Source organism: Montipora foliosa, chromosome 1, assembly GCF_036669935.1.
Source record: "Montipora foliosa isolate CH-2021 chromosome 1, ASM3666993v2, whole genome shotgun sequence".
Lineage (NCBI taxonomy): Eukaryota > Metazoa > Cnidaria > Anthozoa > Scleractinia > Acroporidae > Montipora > Montipora foliosa.
This window is the reverse complement of record NC_090869.1, coordinates 52,583,453-52,590,952: the sequence shown is the minus strand read 5'-3', so window position 1 is coordinate 52,590,952 and position 7,500 is coordinate 52,583,453.

The window sequence follows — 7,500 nt, the reverse complement described above, 5'->3', positions numbered from 1 at the left end:
GGTCATTACCCTTCACGTTGGGAAATGGGCCACGTGACCCCTTTATTTAAAAAATAATGACGAATTCTGCAAAAAGAACTACAGGCCTGTAACCGTTCTTCGGCCCTTAATAACATTTACGAACGAATCCTAGCAAAACAATTTAAATCTTTTTATCAAACTATTTCAGATTTTATCTCTGCATACAGACGAATTATGAAGTTGCGAAACCTCTTTCCTAAGACTGACAGAGGATTGGAGAAAAAGTCGGGATAAGAAAGAAACCATCGCAGTTGTTTCTATGGACTTGTCAAAGGCCTTTGATTGTATCCCTTATGTTCTCTTGCTGGCCAAATTTAGAGCTTATGGCTTAGGTGAGACGAGTATTACACTCTTGAGAAACTACTTTTCTGGACGGATGCAACGGGTAAAGGTTTGTGACAAATTCTCGGAATGGGAACTAGTGTGTGGAGGAGTTCCTCAAGGAAGTGTCCTTGGTCCCATGTGTTTTTTAACGTTGACATCAATGATTTATTCTACAACATAGATCACTTTCATAAATGGCGACCCTTTTTTATGAAAATTAGACCTACTGCCCTCATTTTGAAACAAATAAGTAGCGAGGCTAGAAAGGCTTATTAGCATTAAAACAAATTAATTATGAAAGAAGTCTATAAAGCACGCACAATATTGAATGCCTGCGCTGACCATCAACAGTTATACTCATCCGACAAGGACCTTGAAACCTTAAACAGAAGATTAGGATATTAAATTTGAATTGCTAACAATTGGTGTAAGCAAAACGGAATGATTGTAAATACAAAAAAGCACGAGGCGATGGTGTTTGGCACTGACAGTAATTACGAATTCTCTTTTCCTGTGAAGAACTCAATTGATTTATTGGGCTTAACTATTGACAAGGACTTAAACGTTAAACATCGCATCTCACAGATATGAGGGAAAGTTAACAATCAATTCAGTTTTATTCTCTGAGATTCAAAAATATCATAAATGGAAATGTCATGCTACGCTTATACAAGGATTTTATTTTACCACACCTTCAATTTTGCTCTCTCTCATTTGGTACTTCTGTGGCGGTAGAATCCTTAAACAGACGAAGTTTAAGATCCATTTTCAACGAGAGAATGTCTAGTTACAATGAATTATTACATAAAGCAAACACGTTATCTTTGTACAATGGAAGAATTCATTAAATGCTTATACAACTTTACAACAGCATATTCAAAAATCCTGGTAAAACACTACTCGTTAGTATTCTTTATATAAAGAATACTAATTAGCAATTAGACCCGTAGCCCGCAAGGGCTACGGGTCAATAGCCCACGAGGCGAAGCCGAGCCAATCAAAATGCAGCATTTGCATTAGTCCACTAGTTGGGTGATACTAATAAGGCATAGCTTGTTTTTCTGGTATGCTAATATTCTCCTCTCTTATTTGAAGTTTTAAACCCCGATAAAACATTGCTGCTCGTTTTTTAAACATTATTTTAAATCGACTTATCCACTATAAGTAAAAGAACTATTTATTCTTCATAATGCTAGTTACACTCTAAGAGAAGAGAACATTCTGTCTTTGCCTATACCACGGACAACAAATTATGGACTAGAATCTATGCGATATCAAGGAGCAAAAAACTGGTACTTCCTTTCAGACTACATGAGAACAAAACAATCCTTGAAGTAGTTCAAAGTTGCTACAAAGAAAATAAACTTTTAATCTTTTTATCATTGTATTGGTAATAATCTTGACGTATTATCTTAATTTAATTGTTCTATTTTCATTTTTCAGTTTGTTTTGTATGTATGTATGTATTTATGTATGTATGTATGTATGTATGTATGTATGTATGTATGTATGTATGTATGTATGTTCAGAAGAAAATTCCGCAATCAAAGTCTTATAACGGCGATGTAATTCATCCACAAGGCCCGTTAAAACATCAGCCCACTTCAATGGTGGGTACGGGGTTTGCCGGTATTTTGTCATCAAGGACGGATTGCGCCCCATAAAGCATAGAATGAAAGGCGTCAAACGTTTCCAGCCCAATGCGCGGTTTCGTCTTTTGAATTTTTTTGGTTCTCATCGGCCGTGCTGGCCGGTACTTCTGAGGAAGAAGGCTTTGTTTCTGCATCAATAGGTTCATCCAAAATATTGTGGACAACGGTTTGAGACGGCAGCTCTACGCCATATTCCATACCTTTTTGGAACAATTTCTTCAAAAACTCCAACCTCGTTCTCGCTCGCCCCAGGCGTTAAGATGAGAGACCCTGGGAACGAGGTTGCAAAAACTCCAAAAGCTCTCTCATTGCTTGTTCTGTCGTCATTATATATAATAATACAAAAAACAACAACAACAACCACCAATCTTTAATTGAAAATTCACGCGGCCAGTAGCAGCCTATACAAAGACAACTGCCAATCTTTACTTGGAAATTCACGCAGCCCCGGGGCCCGAAACCTTCGGGAAGCTGTTCTGTTTACAACAGACTGTAACTGATTAGAGAGTAATGTGAAGTGCTACTATTGTACCCCATATGAACCACGTGAGCGTTAGCCCTACTAATGGAAATGGGCCCACACAAGGACAGATAAAAACTCTGACCAGGGTGGGAATTGAACCCACGACCTTCGGGATAGATCACCGCTGCTCTACCGACTGAAATACAAGGTCAGACGGGAGTAGGCCGTGGGAACCGAAGATGTTAGTCACGGCAATGAACATGGAAGGGTTACGTTTTTACAAACGATGGCCGTGTAGCATACACATTTCAACAGACTTAACTAATTAGAGAGTAATTTGAAGTGCTAGTTTTGTACCCCATATGCACCATGTGAGCGTTAGCCCTACTAATGGAAATGGGCCCACACAAGGACAGATAAAAACTCTGAAATATAAGTGCTACACGGCCGTCGTTTGTAAAAACGTAACCCTTCATTGTTCTGTTTCCAAATTCACTGTTACGTTACCTATTGTCATTAATGTGCCAACCAGAGCTCTATGGGCTGTTGAAACAAAATATTATTTTGTTCTGTGGTTAGCAAAATTTAAACAACAAAACAAAGTCTCCCCCTGCGAGGCCTATTTGAAATTTCGAGCTCGATTTCTCCCTTAATTGTACGACACGAAGGCCTATTATCAATTAATGACAAAACATAGTACAGGAGGGATTAAAATGAGTCCACTTTTCTTGACCTCACTCCCCTCAGTCCGCTCAGTCTCGAAACGTAGACGCATTTTTAACCCTTCCTATAGGAGACTTTGTTTTGTTGTTTAAATTTTGCTAACCACAGAACAAAATAATATTTTGTTTCAACAGCCCATAGAGCTCTGGTTGGCACATTAATGACAATAGGTAACGTAACAGTGAATTTGGAAACAGAACAATGAAGGGTTACGTTTTTACAAACGACGGCCGTGTAGCACTTATATTTCAGAGTTTTTATCTGTCCTTGTGTGGGCCCATTTCCATTAGTAGGGCTAACGCTCACATGGTGCATATGGGGTACAAAACTAGCACTTCAAATTACTCTCTAATTAGTTAAGTCTGTTGAAATGTGTATGCTACACGGCCATCGTTTGTAAAAACGTAACCCTTCCATGTTCATTGCCGTGACTAACATCTTCGGTTCCCACGGCCTACTCCCGTCTGACCTTGTATTTCAGTCGGTAGAGCAGCGGTGATCTATCCCGAAGGTCGTGGGTTCAATTCCCACCCTGGTCAGAGTTTTTATCTGTCCTTGTGTGGGCCCATTTCCATTAGTAGGGCTAACGCTCACGTGGTTCATATGGGGTACAATAGTAGCACTTCACATTACTCTCTAATCAGTTACAGTCTGTTGTAAACAGAACAGCTTCCCGAAGGTTTCGGGCCCCGGGGCTGCGTGAATTTCCAAGTAAAGATTGGCAGTTGTCTTTGTATAGGCTGCTACTGGCCGCGTGAATTTTCAATTAAAGATTGGTGGTTGTTGTTGTTGTTTTTTGTATTATTATATATAATGACGACAGAACAAGCAATGAGAGAGCTTTTGGAGTTTTTGCAACCTCGTTCCCAGGGTCTCTCATCTTAACGCCTGGGGCGAGCGAGAACGAGGTTGGAGTTTTTGAAGAAATTGTTCCAAAAAGGTATGGAATATGGCGTAGAGCTGCCGTCTCAAACCGTTGTCCACAATATTTTGGATGAACCTATTGATGCAGAAACAAAGCCTTCTTCCTCAGAAGTACCGGCCAGCACGGCCGATGAGAACCAAAAAAATTCAAAAGACGAAACCGCGCATTGGGCTGGAAACGTTTGACGCCTTTCATTCTATGCTTTATGGGGCGCAATCCGTCCTTGATGACAAAATACCGGCAAACCCCGTACCCACCATTGAAGTGGGCTGATGTTTTAACGGGCCTTGTGGATGAATTACATCGCCGTTATAAGACTTTGATTGCGGAATTTTCTTCTGAACATACATACATACATACATACATACATACATACATACATACATACATACATACATACATACATACATACATACATACATACATACATAAATACATACATACATACAAAACAAACTGAAAAATGAAAATAGAACAATTAAATTAAGATAATACGTCAAGATTATTACCAATACAATGATAAAAAGATTAAAAGTTTATTTTCTTTGTAGCAACTTTGAACTACTTCAAGGATTGTTTTGTTCTCATGTAGTCTGAAAGGAAGTACCAGTTTTTTGCTCCTTGATATCGCATAGATTCTAGTCCATAATTTGTTGTCCGTGGTATAGGCAAAGACAGAATGTTCTCTTCTCTTAGAGTGTAACTAGCATTATGAAGAATAAATAGTTCTTTTACTTATAGTGGATAAGTCGATTTAAAATAATGTTTAAAAAACGAGCAGCAATGTTTTATCGGGGTTTAAAACTTCAAATAAGAGAGGAGAATATTAGCATACCAGAAAAACAAGCTATGCCTTATTAGTATCACCCAACTAGTGGACTAATGCAAATGCTGCATTTTGATTGGCTCGGCTTCGCCTCGTGGGCTATTGACCCGTAGCCCTTGCGGGCTACGGGTCTAATTGCTAATTAGTATTCTTTATATAAAGAATACTAACGAGTAGTGTTTTACCAGGATTTTTGAATATGCTGTTGTAAAGTTGTATAAGCATTTAATGAATTCTTCCATTGTACAAAGATAACGTGTTTGCTTTATGTAATAATTCATTGTAACTAGACATTCTCTCGTTGAAAATGGATCTTAAACTTCGTCTGTTTAAGGATTCTACCGCCACAGAAGTACCAAATGAGAGAGAGCAAAATTGAAGGTGTGGTAAAATAAAATCCTTGTATAAGCGTAGCATGACATTTCCATTTATGATATTTTTGAATCTCAGAGAATAAAACTGAATTGATTGTTAACTTTCCCTCATATCTGTGAGATGCGATGTTTAACGTTTAAGTCCTTGTCAATAGTTAAGCCCAATAAATCAATTGAGTTCTTCACAGGAAAAGAGAATTCGTAATTACTGTCAGTGCCAAACACCATCGCCTCGTGCTTTTTTGTATTTACAATCATTCCGTTTTGCTTACACCAATTGTTAGCAATTCAAATTTAATATCCTAATCTTCTGTTTAAGGTTTCAAGGTCCTTGTCGGATGAGTATAACTGTTGATGGTCAGCGCAGGCATTCAATATTGTGCGTGCTTTATAGACTTCTTTCATAATTAATTTGTTTTAATGCTAATAAGCCTTTCTAGCCTCGCTACTTATTTGTTTCAAAATGAGGGCAGTAGGTCTAATTTTCATAAAAAAGGGTCGCCATTTATGAAAGTGATCTATGTTGTAGAATAAATCATTGATGTCAACGTTAAAAAACACATGGGACCAAGGACACTTCCTTGAGGAACTCCTCCACACACTAGTTCCCATTCCGAGAATTTGTCACAAACCTTTACCCGTTGCATCCGTCCAGAAAAGTAGTTTCTCAAGAGTGTAATACTCGTCTCACCTAAGCCATAAGCTCTAAATTTGGCCAGCAAGAGAACATAAGGGATACAATCAAAGGCCTTTGACAAGTCCATAGAAACAACTGCGATGGTTTCTTTCTTATCCCGACTTTTTCTTCAATCCTCTGTCAGTCTTAGGAAAGAGGTTTCGCAACTTCATAATTCGTCTGTATGCAGAGATAAAATCTGAAATAGTTTGATAAAAAGATTTAAATTGTTTTGCTAGGATTCGTTCGTAAATGTTATTAAGGGCCGAAGAACGGTTACAGGCCTGTAGTCCTTTTTGCAGAATTCGTCATTATTTTTTAAATAAAGGGGTCACGTGGCCCATTTCCCAACGTGAAGGGTAATGACCTAGACTAATCGAATAGTAAATTATTTTTGCAACAGCCTCCGATATTACAGATATTACAGATTTATGCGCATTCATTTCCGAAAGAAAATTTTCCACTTGCGTTGGATTTGTAAATTCAAAATCAAAATTAGATGTTATGTTCTAAGAACGGTTAGTAATTATGGATTGAATGCGTGGATGTGAGTAAAAAAAGCTGTTTAAAATAGTAGCCAGCTCAGTTTTATCTTGACTGATTGCCCCATTTTCCTTGCTTGTCGTCTCGCTTAGGGGTGTAAATTTTGGATTTGTGTCTCGCTTAGGGTGTCCCGTTCAAAGCGCCAATATTTTAAGCCACCAAGGTCTCATTTTGGGTTCCGCGAAGAAATACAGAATTGCGTGAAGAGAAACAGAAGTCAAATTTTGCTTTTAAAAACTACTTTTAGATAAAAGCATTCGATGATTATGTCTTTATATCATTAAAACTCATTGCATGTCGCATTTGTGTGTTTTTAAGCGGTCTCTTTTGGGGGTCAAAATTTGCTTGAGCCACGCCCAGATGGTCTCCTTTAGGGGTTAAATTCAAAATTTCCGACGACCACCCCCGTCTGTTCCATATGGGAGTCCACCCCCCCTCGGGGTGTGAACTTCTTCCACAGCTTATTTCGTTGTCGGATGGATTTGCGCCATTCTTCTGTCATGAAGGGTACTTGATTTCAATTCTTTACAGGTGCAAACTCATTAATAATGTCCAAGTAAAGCGATTCAAATGCAAATAACTTATCAGCCACATCGTCAAAAATGTCTATAACATGGAAAGGAATATCTTGCAGGTGTTGTATGCATGCATAAAATATGCTTTTATCCCGTGCATTCATGTCCAAACCGAAAGATTACCTAAACCATTTTCCTTTGATAGAAAACCATTTCCAACAAGGATTGCTGGGTATGAGGTCGATAAAGAAGGATTCTTTGAGTTGAGATGTCTACCTTTATGCTTTGCCAAAATTGGGATACCTTAGAGGAACATTGATATATACAAAGAGCACGCTTTCTTGATCAGTACTGTGATAGAGTGAATAAATGTCACTGTTCTTTGTTTGTTATTGATGGCGTCGATAAGTCATTTGCAAGGTGCGGAAAGTTGTAGGCATCGGTTTTTCGGACCCATC